Source organism: Amblyomma americanum, chromosome 8 (assembly GCF_052857255.1).
Source record: "Amblyomma americanum isolate KBUSLIRL-KWMA chromosome 8, ASM5285725v1, whole genome shotgun sequence".
NCBI classification, from domain to species: domain Eukaryota; kingdom Metazoa; phylum Arthropoda; class Arachnida; order Ixodida; family Ixodidae; genus Amblyomma; species Amblyomma americanum.
Genome location: NC_135504.1, coordinates 5221030 through 5238130, shown reverse-complemented (window position 1 = coordinate 5238130; position 17101 = coordinate 5221030). Strand labels below are relative to the sequence as shown.

The following is a 17101-nucleotide window of genomic DNA, read 5'->3' as shown; positions in this document are numbered from 1 at the left end:
ACCTCTGCATGTATTAGCTTTGACCTTTTACTAAGTTCACTGCGTCATTAGGCACTGTTGTGTTGAGATGTCAGCGCACGCACGATACAGGTAACGATTTGGCCCACTATACGCTGTGCAGGGTCGTCCACTCATAGTGCGAACACGCGAGCACATGGCTGTTATCTTTGGAGGGCCACTGCATCCTACACGGCCACGCATCGGGGCGAATCTAGTGGTAGATGACGCGAAGCCGCATGTCCAGGTCTATCTTCTCCAGCTCCACTTTGCTGCGATGAGTGGCTGTGTCGCGCGCTGTGGCCTTCTAAAGTACGCAGCCACGCCTTCGCGTTTTCACATTAAGAGTGGAGGACCCCGTGTATTTCGTAAGCCTCTTCCATCCCTCTGATCATCTGTGAAACTTCATGATGCAGAAACTGAAGCGGCCACTAGCAGTTTAGAGAATTGTATTCAGTTTTAATGGCAGTACGGCAGAAGAAAACAAGGAGCACTCATACAAACTTAATGAAAACGCAGACGCTAAGCAGGCCTACCAATACATTACTTGACAGACGCTGCACACCCAGCGATGTAGCTGACACTAAAACTGCGGCCTATATGAGGTGAGGTAAAACATAGACCTAAGAGGATAATTGTTGTAGTAGCTAGAACAGTCGAAGGCGGACAATCTCGTGCAAGGTCTCCTGTACTAATTAAGTTATATAAGTTTGGAGTCCACACAAACGCGATGAAAGCGGCTCTGTATGCGAGCACTGCTCTCGTGGCGGAATGGCTGTGACACAAAGTCTCTTCGGGATGATAGGGATGGTATCACCTCATCTGTATGAGCGAAAGCATGTGGTTTCTATGCTTATAAAAAGCTGACCGCTGATCATTACAGGCGTGTTGAACATCTGATTTCAATATTTATTCGTGGATTAGCAGCGGTTCGCGGCTTTTCTCGCAATGCCAGTCTCCCTCTTCTGGTGTCGGTGTAGACCGCCGCTTGCTGGAAGTTCATGCGCAGACTACATGAGCGGCGATCCACTTTATCCAGGAAGCTTCAGACAGCATCTCGGGTAAGGAGGTCTGTCGGTTCCATTAAGGAAAGGATTTTCAATCCCCAAACCTGGAGGTCCGCATCTGGAAAGAAAATATGAATAAAAGCAAGCAGAGTTATGATATTGAGTATCTTTTCTATGCGATGCATGAGGGTTTTTACAAAATGCATTTATGAGTGGGCCTAATTACGCAGTAGGCTTATAACAAATACAGCTCCAAATTTCTTCGTTATATTTTGTTCAAAATGGCGGAGTAAACTATTAATCTTCACGAAACAAGATCGCCTTGTAGTGGCGAACACTGAGGGCTCTGACCGTTACTTGAATGTGATTCCAAAATACGACCTTAAAATTGTTGCAGCCAAACTACTGCCAATCAGGAGAAACTTCTTCGACGCGGCGGGGAGGTTCCCGAAATATGGAATCTTCATTGATGAAAAGACAAGAGCAATAGAGAGGGACAAAGGGGTAGAAACGGACAGTTGTCCTGTCGGTTTCTACCCCTTTGTCCTAGTCTATTGCACTATCATTTTGATCAGTCATGAACCACCAACCAGCCCGGCTTTCTGCCTTGCCAGCAGTAGAATCTTGAGCTTTTCATGTTTTGGCCGCTTGTGATGTTATCTTGTCTTGAACTCTGACTTCAAATTCCGTGTACAGAGACCCCCATATTAAGGACGACCGGTGGCACTGCACATGTAAAAGTGGCTTATAATATTTTCCACGGTGGCTGGCTGTAGCTTAGGCTGCTGTGTGCGCTTTAGCTCAAGTTAACAGGGGCAGAATAATGTAATGGTGACATTAATGGATAAGCCTTCATAAAGAGAGTATGGTATTACTAAGAGCTTCAACTCTGAACGATTTACTTCACGATGTATATTATGGCGCCATTAAATGTGTATTTACTATTTAGTAACAATACTTACGGAGTGACTGTAGTTGAGCCGTTGGTGCAGCGGACCTTCACACACGGCTGCGCGAGGTTCTTGTAACTGCCGTCTTCGATATCATGCCCTTCAAAGGTGCAGTTACCTGAAATAAGTTTACCTTGAATGTAATGATGCGCCGAGAAAGTTATCAACCAACAACTTTAAAAACGCGTTTCACGTTTTCATTTTGCACTAGAAGGACAACAATTTGCGCAATGCGTTTTAACGCGCTCATTCGGTGACCTCATACTCTGCAGGACTAGTATAGCAGCTAAGGGATAGCATGTATAACTTCGTACGGCCTACCAGGCATTTTTCCAAAGAGGAGCAGCGTCCCTGAGGCTATATTGGTAGGTAATTCGTACACAATCTAAGCTGCCTATAGACCAACTGCTTATTTCAGGTGCTCTCTGAGTTCATTACTGCAAATCTCACCAATCTCCTTACTGTCAATGTGTAGGCCTGGGTTTATCTCTGTTACGGCAGGCAAAAAACTAGCAGATGTTGAGATCACTGAAGAATTTGTATTTCGCGACAGCCGTTATATCAATGACGTTTAACATGACGTCAGCAATCCACGCACTAACCGAAGGACAGCGTCTGGCGACGTTACTGGGACGCAATTTGATGCTCTTCGTGATTTATATATTTTTTTCGTGGGCAGCACGCTGTAAGCTTTTACGTTTATTGTTTCATGCTGCTACAAGCGTTAAACTGTATTGCGACGAGTTTAAGAAGCGTACCTAGTTCAGTCGTTGCATAATTTTCCTCACTCCTGTGACCAATTGTTTCATTGTTTCTTTGTATCATATGCTATATGGGACTTAAAATCAGGTAGCGCGTCAACACTAAACCATGCGCCAGAGGAAGATTTCGGGTAATGCTCGGCGGCCTAGACCTTATTAACGTTGTGTAATATGGTTTATCCCAAGTGAGCTTTTGCATTTCTCTCCCATATAGATGTCGGCGCCGCAGCTGTTATTCACGCGCCGCCTTATTTCTCAAGAAAGCCGCGCAAACGGATGATGTGAAGCCAAGAATGCAGCCCCACTGACCTACTTTTGCGTGTACTAAGCACATTACCGGCAAAGGCAGCCCCTTTCAGTCGCTCGCCCGCTCAACCAGTCATGCTTCTCGAGCGCAGTCAACCATTCCCGAAACCATTTCGGACAACTTGATCTCACTCGCAGTGGCGTCAAATAATTTAGTGGCGGCACAGTACTTCAGTGCCGCATAAAAGAGAGTCACGTACTGTGGAACGCAGCAACCATGCCACTTTGGTGGGGACTTTCTCACGGCGTCCTTAATGATCGTTTTGCGGAGCAATATGCCGTCGCCTTAATTGCATGTTCTCAGCTGGGAACTTCCATGAGTAAAGAAAAATCATATTACAGCGCGCTCTTGATTTGTGGTTCCTCACGTCACTGGGCGACCTATATGGCGCGTCGATCAAAAGGCTTATGAGCACGGTAGTCTTAAAATTAAGAGCAACCCTGTGTTCAGACTTTCGGCAGTTTTCGAAAACTTCTGCAAAAGTTGAAAGCATAATTTATTTCTTTATAATACCCTATATTATAAAAGACTTTGTCTTGGCGCGAACAACACAAAGCGCATAACGACATAACTTTTTAACAAGGTTGAGATAAATGTATTTTTTTATCTGTTCGCCAGAAACAAAGCCGCTTTTTGTAGTAAATAACTGTGAAAATTTATTCTTGCAGTAAAAGTACATGTTTCAAGCGTGTTCCCGCAAAAATCATAACAAAATTTTTTTTCCAACATTTGTATGCTTCAGGTTTTTAAGCACAATTTTCTGTATCGAAAGCAGAGGTTATTAAATGGAACCCTGAAAGTTGTAATTTCTTCCGTTGAACGAAAGCAGAAAGAATGGCGAAACGTCTTCCATCCTATCTGAGCCTACCGACCGTCCTTAAAGTTCGTTTGGCGCATCAATTTTCGGTGAAGTGACGACCGAATCTGTTTCCAACCAAAGCCAGTGTTAGTAACTAGAGTGCCGGCTGTAGCTGAAACCTGATGCTTTCCGGAGACAGGTAATATGCGAGGTGAATGTACCGACGACATGAACAAAGCTCTACAAGGAGTTAGATTCGAGCGAACGCTGGAGCTGAGAAAAGACGCTTGGCTTATGCCTTAGTCGCTGCAACATAACGCGCCATCTTTTTTTTTTGGTGCAGCAAGCAGACAGCCCTATTCGCTCCCTCTAGGAAGGCTCTCTAATAAGAGATGGCGCTGTTTTGCCTGCACTGCCAGTCGCTGCTTGAATATAAAGGTGGTGCCGCCTACTGCTCCAACACGCAAGGGTCGGGCATGAATCACTGTCATCATAAATGTAATTCGTTTTCATGTATGGCCGTGCATTCTCTGTCTTCATTTTTAAGCGACGGTGGTGCTAAAGCTGCATATTGAATCTTAATGATTCAACATGCAGTAGGCGACTTCAAGATTTCGAACTGTAGCCTCCAGCGAATGCGAAAATGCGGTGAAAGGGTTAGATCGCAGCTGTTGAAATCTTTTTCGTCTTGCTGAGATGGATACAAATAGCATTTCTGAGATGTGTGTATGCCCCATTCAAAATCGTGGTACGCCTCTTTTGCAAAACACTTCAATATAATTTACCGGCGGCGGTGATAAGAGTTTTTAAACCAGTCATTACAGCGTGTGATGTGAAATTCAATATCAGAACGTTTTCTTGTAGCCAAGAAAGCTGAGCCCCCGCAGCATGTTCATTGTAGATAAAAACGTGGATTCTGCCAAAAAGCGTCAACGTTCACTGATTACGGATTGAGCCAAGGTCCTTACTTCCGACACCAGATCGGGTATAATAATAAATGCTTGTCGTCTGCCTGAGGAAAAGCCGGTTCCCAAATAATCATGCAGCGGAAAAACTTAAAGCCCAGTAGAAATCACATCCGCATCGTACATCCATGAATTAGACCTCTTAGAAAGTTCGAACTAATGTGCACCCAGGAGGTAGTGCATAAAGGTGGAATAAATTGCTACTCAACAGCCCATAATTATTTTAAATTAAAATTTTAGGACCAAGATTTTCAAGAACGTCCTGTAGTCGTGTGCCAAATCTCCGCCCATTTAGCAGGTAACCAGGACAAATAACAGGAAGATATTGCTACATTTTATGAGGGCGCTCATACTGCGAGCGTTCGTAATACTACTTAGCCTAAAGTCAGGTTAAATGTGGTTGAAACCACAGAGCATTTCTTTTTCAGCTCTCGCTGCCACGGGGGATGCGGGTAACCAATACGGCGTTAGTGAAAATAAAATGTTAGGCTGTTTAACTCATTCCTAACTCTAGACTGCTCAAGGTTTGCATCATAAGCCGTTACACCGACTGCCAAGTCAGCATCTTCTTTAGTTCCGCGCTTTTCTTTTTATCCACGAGCTTTTTAAACAGTGCTGCTATTTTCGGTTTCCTTGTACTCATTTTTTTCTATTTGAGAGGCTTGCTATTTATTATACACACCAGTTCTGCAGCCGTTCCTTTTTCAAAAACTCAAATACTACACAATAGAAAAACCGCAGCCAAAAGTCAACTGCGGATTCGGCAGTATATCATTGATGCGATAGCGGCCGATCTGTTTCACCAGTTCGTTGCGCAGGCTCTCACAACTGTGTACGTTTAGCTGGGTGCGACCACATACTGCTTTGGGAGGTACGACTGCAACGTGAAGAGCTCAGCCCTGAAGGCATTGTCTGCAATACGCCCGAGAGGGGAAGGCGCTCTCTTGGCCATATCGGCGTACTGTTTGCAGATCCTTCTCAACAGAACGGATTCTTTTGTTTTTCGCTAGGTTATAAAGAAAATACGAAGAGAAACGGGCATAAGGTACAGTTTTGCAAAGGGCGCCGGAAACTACACAAAGTCTGCTTGCTTCGGAATGTTAGCCAATAGAATGGCTGAAGAACAGCACAGATATATACACACAGTAAAAAGCTCTCCACCAACACTCAAAAATTAAAAAAAAAAAACTGGACGAGAGAAAAGTGCAAATCGCAACGTAAAAGATCCTAAATGAGCAAAAATGGGCTAATAAGGAAAACACAAAGACAATCGAAACGGCATACACAGTATAACAAACAAACAATAAGGATCAGGTAAAGGCATAGTGCGACTGGTACAGGGCGAAAGATGGAGATGAAGAAACGGACGCTAAACAATATAACCAATTTAACAGAGGATCAAAATCGTTGAGTACATTCATACTGCAACAGTTTAAGCTAAAATGCCGTGCGCCTAGTGGCCACACGCTGGGCTAACGTCAAGGTGGCGTGCATCGGACCATTGTATCATCAGTGACTCTGTTACACTCCGGGCTGTCACGCCTGTGTGCTGCTAGTTACTAATCTTCTGGGCGCTAATGATCCTTGCGATGTTTGCCACCACCGCAAGTGAGATGGAAAAGAAACAAGCAGGATTGAATCACCTGCAATTGACTCGGCAGTGTAGCAACGACAGTCACGTTAGGTGTCCTGCGTCCGTTTTATTGTGCAGATAAACAGTTCCATTCGGGGGATGCAAAGAATTATCCCTGTGTCCTGTATCTTGCTCAGCCGAATCCTTAGGGCTTTTGTTGTCTCGGCGTCATCTTTGAGTAGATAATGTTTCCAGTTCATGTCACCGAAACTTCCGCACCTGCGACCCGTTCTGCTGCTACACCGACCTTATGCGACATAATAAAAGTCTTCAACCCTCTGGGATTCGGCAATGGAAGCATTGCATTAAATTTAAGCAGCATTGATAAACGGGCTAGTTTACAAGGCACTCAATTAAGAACAGCCAAAATGACGAGAAATGTGACAAAAAATACAAAATATGCTAATTTAATTTGATTTATTCTTTGCTAACCGTGCAGGCATCAACGTTTAGGGGTATTATCTGAATTCAAACCGCGATAACTGACCAAAGTTCTGTAACATCTTCATAACAGCTTAATTGCTTTCCACTTTGAGACAACCTTCATTCATTTAAATATGTCGCATTTAACAAACAAATATTATACATTTTTTTCTGTAAGCCCATCTTCATTAGCCGAATACACATTTTAACGCAGGCTCTTCGACGACGATCACTAAAGATGCACTTTGACAAAACTGACCTCACACTTAAAGTTTCTGCGTAAATCTACATGCTACTCAGCATTATACGACTCTAAATTGCAACTATATAAAGCTAGCTGTTCCGAAGAATCGCACAGTCTGGTCCGCTTATTATTATTCACGGTGTACTGGAGTGCTTTGTGCTGTTCTTCTGAATTTAGATAGCATCAGTGATTGCCATAGCAGACGCAATGTAAGGAAGCGGCAGTAACGTAGCCAGAGAATATTTATACCATTTTCAGGATCGCAATTCTCGCAAAATATACTTTAGTATTCTTCAATGCTGCTTGTACATCATAGGTAAGTCAGGCATTGCAAGTAGAAGGCGGCAAGTACCAGAGTATTTGGTCCCCCGTCCTTAGTGACATCTGCATTTACTTTATTAAAACTTGTCGGTTTTTCCTTCCGCATTGCATGTATAGCCTTCTCTACATCCTTTCCCCTTATCTTTGAAATTACCATCTCCCATCACTACTTTTCCTGTCTTTAGAGTCAAGATTATTTTGTATGCCATACCCGTCATCACTGTGATCAACCTGACTGCGCCCATCCTCGAGAAAGGCCTCTCATATTTCTCGAGTTAAACTGGTCTTTTGCCAGATACGGTCATCTTATGTCCCAAACATCCTAATCTCATCATCCCTCCTAATGTTCAACTGCTGCATTATCTTGTTTTTCAAAGTACTATAGAAATCACCATCCTGGTTTCCATTTAAAAACTCAGTTTTTTCGCCTGATAATTTTTTACTTGGAGCTTTCATGCCACCTCCGATATTAAAACCTTCTCAATCGGGATTCACATTATCTTTCCTTATGTGAAAGACCTTGAGTCTAATTAGTTAGCTTGATATTTCTGCTAGACAAACTAGCTCTTATTCGTTTCGTATACTCGATGTGGCTGATTTCTGTGCTCTTCCGCTCATCACTCTCATATTACGACTATTGAGACAGCTTGCTTGTACACTCACTGGACAGTCGGCACACTTTTCTTCTGACAGCCAATTTCAGAGCTTGCTGAGACAAATAAGAGTGGAGTTACGATATGGAGTTACGATATTGACCCCAGTATTTTATATCAGAATGCTTTATATCGTTTGGAGCGCCGGTAAGGGGAGCTGGGTGAATTTCTACTTCACTGTTTGCGCATTTAAGAATGACAATATGGCGCACCATCAGAGTAGAATTTTTATTTTGAGACTTTTGATTCTTCAGCAATTTGGCTTCCAAAGACTGTCAAGTATAATGAGATATTGCATGCGGCCCCTTCTTAGAGCTGCGCTCGTTGACACTGTTGGCGCCCATAATTTCAGTGGGAGGCCTGTCGACAGCAGTGCGGGAAATGACGCTTGGCCTTTTTTGACATCCATGAGCCCAGCTTTCCAAAATGTCCTTTAAACGTGTGGCCTAGCTGCTCGCAACTAGGGAAGAAGATGAAAAAATGAAACGCCTTTCGGACATCTATGATTAGAATCGGCCTGCATGACTCGCAAATTTCACGTAACTAACTTTAGCTATAATTGGTGTCATAAACGCCGCCGTTATGTATACAACCTTGAAATCGCAATGAATCACCCTTCTGTCGATCACCGCCATCGTATTGGAGGCTAGAGAACACATTATTAGCGAAGGCGTCGCAAAAGAAATTTTACCGAACACTCAAAAAGAGATTAAAAGTTAAGTGCACAATATCTACTATTTTACTTTAACCTGCAGACTGATTGCTTTTTCTACTTTCCGTTAAACTTGTGCAATCGCCCTACTCGCAATGGCCGCTGTCGGGGCCGTCATCGGTAGCATTTCTCTTGCGATGACTATCTTAAGCAGCACCGCTGGGGACAGCAAAATTGATGGCATGCGCCGGCCTGCCCAATGTTAGTGCAGTAATATATACTGATGGCGCAACAGAAATGCTTTAAAGCGCCCAGGATAGGTTCCCTTTCTCTTTCTTTGCTACAATACGCAGAAGGTAAGAGAATTCAATTTAATTTAAAGAACCTCTAAGGCCGCCGCCACCTTACATTAAGAGAGACCTCGGAAAGGGAAGTGTACGTAGTGTTGGTTGATCTCTTGCTGTAAAAAGCAGACCGCCTGTGGTGGGAGCTCTGTAGACTGAATTTTCATCATGGATTCCGGCTACCTCTGCCTTTCTCAATTTGACCTTGAGGGAGGTTTTTTTGGGTGTAATCGGGTTTCGTATTAATAAACTAGCCTGCAGATCACAGAATAAGGCTAGTGCCTATTGGCAGTCCTTACGTTCACTACGCTGTTCTGGGTATCCCTATGCAAAGAGAATTGGAATTACGTTTCACGATGAATTGACTTTCGGACTTTTCTGCACTTTGCAACGTTATGTATATGACGAATAGTGATCTCCTTTCGCTGGAAGCATTAATAGTGGGACATAAGTACTAACTCGAAAAGGACATTGATGCTAATAGGCCTTCCAGTAACACTAATGAAGTTTGCTTGCGGAAAGCGAAAGTGAGCATTAGAATTTGATATTCGGTTCTGCGATGTTAATGATTTATGTTACTTGCTAACAAACGTGTCAGAAATATTTTCTTATGATTCCGTGGGAACCAAACAGGCGTGTAAAGAATTGTTGTTTATTCCAGCTTTCGCTGTGTTGAAAATTCCACGGTATGAATGAACAAATAAATAAAAGAAGTTAGCGAATATGGCCTTTAAATTCGCCATCAAAATATTAAGCTGACATTTTATTACACTAGTATAGGACAAAACAAGCTTTGAGTTTTCTTATAAAGGCTTCTCTGAAAGACTCTTGACTATTGTTTGAAATGTTTCTCGTCTCTTTAAGCCTGCAGCCTAGAAATTTGGTTGCGGAAAATTCTCCGAATGCGTCTACAGAGCATTCTTAACACCCCAAAACTTTCCCATAATGATACCCACGTGGTGGTGTTCACTTCGCCGTCGGAGCACGAAAGCCGCACACAAGGCTTGTGTACGTTCTCGATGTGCCCATTTAAGATTTTCCTTCCGTTCGAGTAGCAGTCACCTGCAGACAGTTTACTATGAATGCGATATTGTCAACATAGAAACACCGGTAGAAAGCAACAGAAATGTGCTTGTAATTCTTAAGTTTTACCTAACTGGCTGTTCTGCCACCGAAAATACCTCTTTCCAATGCACTGCGTCAAACATTGATGATCGTTATTTTAAAGATGTACAGCCTTTGCCAAAAGTAACCAGGCTGCATTGTTTGCTACTCATTCGAATAGTGGAGCCCTTGCGGCATCGCTACAAATAAAAGAAATGATCGTATGGTGAGTACAAGGGTTTTCCTTACCATAAAGAAATTGAGAGCTTCAGGGCTGGCATAATAGCTTCAATATACGACTGAGAAGCAAAGCACGCTACCTGGTTACTTTTGACAAAAACTGTACTTATAGTGTAGCTCCCAATTGGTTCTGCACTGCAGCAGTAGTGTGGCCTTTGGAAAACACTATTTGTGCTGATAAAGGTAGTAGCAAAAGCCATAGCCTTTAATATCATAGAAACAAACTGTAGCCTTGATGCTGCTGAATTATTAGAGAGAAAGGAGAACTTTTGCCAAAGTGTGCCCTGGAAAAAGGATTTTCTCTTTAAACGAAGTGTCGTCAGAGACTGATTTTTCTATCATTTTACCCCAGAAGCCGAGCAGTCTGCCAGGGGGCAAGCATGTACGCTTTTTATCACGTGTTGGTACCCAGCAGCAGTACAATCTCCCCCCGTCCCTCCCACAAATGAGGCAGAAGATGAAACCACTAGTCTACAGCTGTGGGGCTCTCGCTGCGATCTAAACTATTTCAGTGTAAGCGTTATTACTTCAGATCAGCACTTCACTCTCGCATAATTCGCGCATTATGACTGTGAAACCTACTACGACTTAAACGCTGGGGCCTACCAGGATACTTTACAGTAACTTCTGTTTTGTTAACTTCCAGCTTCACGTTCTGGCCCAACGCCTCCTGCATTTTAGTTCCGGCCACATTTTTCGTTTCTCATTGGGACGCCTTCCGAAACCTGTTTTTTTTTGCGAGTCGCAGTGGGACGACACCTATCCTGATCTGTGCGTTACTTACAGCGCAGTGCTGGCATGATATTTAATGATTACGCCGACGATGCTGTCATGGCCACATCCTCAGAATGGTATGACAGTGGAAGCAAAAAGAGTACGGTTCTTCAGAGTCACCGAAACGTGAATCAGGTACTGTGGAACTTAATGAGAGCGCCACTTTTATGATCGTTTCTCAGGCTTGCAATGCGTTACACTTGATGCGTTAAGTCACGTTCTTGACTGGGACGCTTTACTGGCAGAGAAATGCAAAAACATAAATTCCCCCTTCCTTTGTGGGCCTGGAAGTTATGAGATGATCAGTAAGTGGTAGGAGACAGTAACCATGTACTACTATCCTAAAATGTTTTAAAATAAATCTACTGTGTTCGGATTTTCACTACAATAATTACACATCCATCAAAGCTTACAGCATAATCGCTTTAGATAGAATCGCTTATAATTCTCTTACCTAAAGAAAGAAACATTTCTGTGCCTGGAAGCAGACACATTGAAAGACCAGAAATTCAAATTACTTTTCGAAAAACAACAAATACAATCATACTTACTTCATAATATTTTCCGCGGAAAAAAAGTCGTTATGTATAAAATTTTAAAATGATGGTTTAACTTGTGTTGCTCACCTATATATTACATAATTGTCCCTTCAAAATGCAAGTAGAAATTGATTTTACCACTCGGATATGCCGCTGTTTTTGTAGACAAAATTTTGTATACTGTAATCAGAAAAAAATAATAGCAGCCCTGTACTGTGGACTTCTTTCTTTGAGGAGCAGTAGGAATGTTCACAACACGATTTTAGTTCTCTGTAAACCTGACATCTCCCTCAAATATAGGTGGGCGCCTATCGTGTGCCTTGATTCACGCCCGTACTGCCTCCAACTAAAGGCAGTGTTATCCGCCAGTATGATGGCTCCAGCTGCCGTCTCGACGCTTTTGAGAGACTCGACATTTGCGAGGTTAGGGCTATGGATGCACATCTGCATGAAAACAACTCTGGCCGGAGCTGGCTATGTAAAAAAACTGGCTAGGAGCAAGAGGCTCGGCATATAGATTATTCCACTCGCCAATGGCCTAAACGGAACAAGCAATATACTTGTTCATGCAAACAGAAACAGTGCTGCCAGTAGGAATCTAGGATGGCGCACTTAAAGAGAGATGGTGATATTCAAGCTGCTCTACCAGGATTGCTTGAAATCGAATATAGGGCCGCCCATCACTCTGATGGAGAGAGGCCGGAAATGAATCATTATTTTGAATACTGCCATTCGTCTCCATCACGCCTAACTGCTCCCTGCTTGTGCCCACTTTTCGGTATAATTAAGTGGTGCTAATAGAGACGCATAATAAGCCTGACTGAATAGACATGTGCCGGCTTTAAAGTTTGGAACTGCAGCTTAGAGTGAATGCGAAAAGGCGGATGTGGTGCGTTGTGGCTGCTCTTAGCACCTATTTCATCTAGCTAAATTTTATTCCAATAAGTAACGTGGTCTACTGTCTATATGCAACATTCTAGAATGGAGTAAGGGGGTTCTGCAAAGAATTCAGTTAAAATTTCTCATCATCGGTTAAAAACAGGCCACACTTTTAAACCATTTCTTATATTATGTGGCTTAAAATTAGAGGGTCAGTAGGTCTTCTTTCCGCGAAAAAAACATAGTTGCACAGAGGAAGCGCCCAGGTAATTGATTAGTGGGGAAGCTAGGCTTTCCGCATTAACATCAGGATCCAGCCTACGTCCCGCTACTTGTTTCGCACCAGTTGCAACATGTTAATAAACACTTGTAAAGTTCACGGCAGATCTCCTGAACTGGAATCATCATGCACCAATAAAGTATCAAGGACTGGAGAAATAAAAATTACATAAAATATCTATAAAGCAGAAATCGAAGGAAAAATATATTTAATTATCAGCCCGGGACCTTGTGCATACAGGGAAATAAAATGTGATTGCAACAACGTAAATAGTGACTGTAATAAACGCATAGGACTAAGAATATATAGAACTTGCACTCACGTGCCATATTTCCACTCTCTTCGCAGCTAAGCGCGGAAAAAATCAGGAAGATGTGGAGGCAACCAATGAGGGAACGCATTCTGCGTATGTTCTGCACAGCACTTGGCCGTAATAGAAATGAAACGTAGATGAAACCGCAGAGCATTCCTTTTGTGCCAGTTGTCACAGGGAGTAAGGATGACGAAATTAGCGGGATTGAAAAGAAAATGTAGAGCCATCTACTTTTTCGTAATTATTTTCTGCTCTATGTTTCAGTCCTCTACCTTGACGCGAACTGCCACATGAAAGTCTGTACTATATTCGTACGTTTCTTTTTATCCACGGAGTGTTTAATCAACGGTTATGTCTTTCCGTACGTTGTACTCGCTTTGTTGTTTATTTCGGAGGCATGCTATTGCTTTCGCTTGGGTCGCAGCCGTTTCTTTCAGGCCTACGTAAGTACTGCAGATTAAGAAGTAATGCAGTCATGCATTGTTAGTTTCAGGCTTCGCCGCCCAAGCGTGATGACCAATCCAGCTAATCCTCCGACGAATTCGTTTCGCAGGCTATAACAGCTGCACACGTCTAGTGGGTGCGTCCGCTGCCAGCGGAGTCAACAAGGACACCATGGGGGACAGGTCAGCCCTCCCGATTCGTCACCCACACGCCCGATAAGGGCAAGCACTCGGTTCCCCACGTAGGTTGGACCCTTTCTCGTCACTGTGAACGGAAAGCAATCTTTTTTGTGTGTGCATACAAAAAAGGAAATAAGAAAAAACAGAAAGAGATAAAGGCCACAAATTGGCAAAAGGTCCCCGAAAGTACACAGGTCCTGCATTCTACTACACCTCTAAGAAGGACACCTACTCCTATGGCCATAAATTCTTTTACATGCCGTAAAACTTGAAGTCAGTATGTCTCCTCACGGCGAAGCACATATATATATGTAATCTGCACAACATGTCTTATTCTGAGAAAACGCGGATCCGGCGAAACTTGGCTCCTGACTTTTACTTTAGACAGATACGGTCGACGCCCCGATGCAAATTTTTTTAGACTAGTGGTCACATATCAGTAATTCATACGAGGTCACGGAATCGCTATCTAGCGACAGTGTCACGCGCCGCACTGTTCTCATCCGCATGACAGGTCAGTGAAGCACGTATTTTGGAAAGTATATTTGACTAAAATTCTGCACAATAGATTACGCATACAAGTAGAAAAGTACGATTCTTCATCTGCTAACAACTTGAAATAAAAATTCTAGAACCAAGATTATTAAGATCGTCTTGTACTCACTTGTTGAATTTTTCGCCTCTTCGCAGCTAAGCGCGACGAAAGTCAAGAAGATGCAAAGGCAGCTTAACAGGGCGCACATTCTTCCAGTGCTCTTCACAGTACTCGGTGCCAAAGAGAAAGTGACGAGAAAAAAACCGCATGAATTTTTCGTGCTAGTTGTCATAGGAAGTGAAAATGATAAATTCAGCGATAATTTAAAGATAAACGTAAGACGACGTTGCCTAATAATTATTTCCTGCCCGACGCTTGCATCATCTACCAACACCGACTGCCACGACAGCATTTGTAATAGCGACGGGTGTTTATTTGTGTTTATGAGCGTTTTGATCAGCCGTTCTGTTTCCGGTGTTGTTGCATTATTTTATTTTTTACCTTAGAGGTAACTTATGAAGTGCCAGAATTCCACAGCTGTTCCCTTGTTTACCTCTCCTGTATGTTGTGTGGGTCTAACGGTACAAAAACGTACATAGTTTGGAATAAAAACAGCGTTGTCCTGTACCCACGTCTGCGGGCTCTGCCAGACAGCCGTGATGGCGCAACTAGCTAATCTTTGTCTACTTTGCTTCGGAAGTTCGAACGAGTTTGTGAGCCTATCTCAGTGCGTCGGCAGCCAGCTGGAGCAACAGGAAGGTAGATGTATAGCCCTACAATTTTTAATAACATCCGGCGACCGGCCGGAGCTGCGGCGCCGGAAGGAGACAGCAAGCAAATAGTGGGCGAGGGTTAGGCCATGCATGCGCACAAAGCCTACTGCTGGAAGCGAACTTCGTATGAGAGGCTCTTCTCCTCGATTCACGCCAAACTCCTGCGCAAGGCAACTGCGAGTAGCGTGTTATAGCTTTCGTCATTTCTCCGGTCCGTCAAAAGTTTTCACTCATCTGGTTCCGGCAAGTGCGCCGCATTGCGAGCGCAACACTGTCCCTCGGCTGCATTTGCGGATCCTCTCCCGAGAGAATTCATCTTAATCTTCTCAAAGCACTGAATTCAACAGATCGCCCGTATTTGTTTAAAAGGAATGTTGAGCGCTGATCCCTCAGCTCTCGCCGACCGCGTGTAGCTCTCTGCAGCAATCAGGAGACCAGCCCGTGCACCCCTCCAATACCTCGCGCCTGCTGCCCACTTCATTTCTTTTGGGTGACACGAGCCCTCAAAGGACGCAGACAAAAGGTTCGAAATGCCACTCGGGCTGTATGTGCGCTTCTGTTTAGATGGTTCGGTTTATGGGGGGCTTAACGTCGCGAAGCGACTCAGGCTATGAGGGACGCTCTAGTGGAGGGCTCCGTAAATCTCGACCACCTGGGGCTCTTTAACGTGCTCTGATATCGCCCAGTACACGGGCCTCTAGCATTTGGTTCCATCGAAATGCCACCACCGCGGCCGGCTTCGAACCCCTGTCCTTTTGGTCAGCAGCCAAGTTTTTGTATACAGGTTGTAAGTAGTTAAAAGAAAAAAAAACACGACAGCTGTCTTGCAGAGGCTAAAAAGTGGATCTTACAGTGAATGAAGCGCTGAAAGGGGATATTTATAAATATAACAGGTTGCGTTTATCTGTGCTTTCACTAAGTTCTCAGAGTTTCGCTAGTTAGACAATAACTTGAGAATTGTGTTTTAATTGTTAGTTACGATTGCATTTTTTCCTTTGCGTTTTTTCCTTTGCGTTTCCCGTCTTCTTGTTGGACCTCACAGTGGGCGGCTGCTTGCACCATTGCCTGAAAACACACAATCATGGCTTCCCATGCAAGAAATGATCGAGCTTAAAAAAAGGCGCAAATCGATGCAGCTACATAATTATTTCAAAGAAGGAAACAAGTGTTTCCTAGGTACTTTGTACCTTGGGAAAACAGAAAAACAGAATCAGAAACAGAAACAGAAAAACCAGCCCGAATCATTTCACTGTACATTGTCTCCAAAAGTCTGACAGACGACCTGGGTCTTAGGTACGAAGTTACGAAGTTAGCCAATGACGACCTGCTCCTTGAGATCAGGGATAATGTTCGTACTCCAAACTCGACAACATAATGACCTTCGGAGAATTCCTTTCTCCATGAGGGCCCACAGATGACTAAATACCATGAAAAGTGTAATCTTAGAGCACGATTTCCTGACTCTGATAGAAGAATAAATGTTGGAAGACCTGAAATACCAGAACGTGACTGGCGTCAAACGTATCAAAGTCCCTAATGACGATGAAGAAACACCAAGAAAACAGTTAGTCCTGACTTTCACCTCTAGTAGACTGCCAGAAAGCATATAAGTAGGACACATGAAAACTATCCGACCGTACAAACGAAATCCCAGAAGGTGTTTCAAGTGTCAAAGATTCGGCCATGGCTCCCAGAGCTGTCGCGGCCGGCAAACCTGTGCCAAATGTGCATCAAATGTCAATGAATCAGTGCAATGCAACGCTGCACCGAAGTGCGCTAACTGTGAAGGGGACCGCCCTGCATACTGGGGATCGTGTTTATCCTGGAGGAAAGAGAAATACATAATAACCATTAAAACTAAGTAAAAATAAATTTTAAAGCAAGGAAACGATTCACACAAAGGCAAGGAATGTTCATATTCAAAGGAAAAACAAATTTTGCCGATTGTCCGATGTGGTGGGACAGGGCGGAGCACTACACCGGCC

The 17101-nt window shown here is 43.5% G+C and overlaps 1 long non-coding RNA gene across 4 annotated transcripts; it reads right to left on the bottom strand.

The window, feature by feature from the left end:
- Positions 1 to 435: 435 nt before the first annotated feature.
- Positions 436 to 15039, bottom strand: LOC144099988 (uncharacterized). Of its 4 annotated transcripts, XR_013307488.1 has the most exons (4): positions 14473 to 14600; positions 10013 to 10118; positions 1967 to 2072; positions 436 to 1122 (listed from the first exon to the last, which is right to left on the bottom strand). It is a non-coding gene; the product is annotated as an uncharacterized LOC144099988 (long non-coding RNA). The 4 variants fall into 4 exon arrangements; XR_013307487.1 differs by lacking the exons at positions 10013 to 10118; positions 14473 to 14600 and adding an exon at positions 14976 to 15039; XR_013307486.1 differs by lacking the exon at positions 10013 to 10118 and having other exon boundaries at positions 14473 to 14595.
- Positions 15040 to 17101: the final 2062 nt, after the last annotated feature.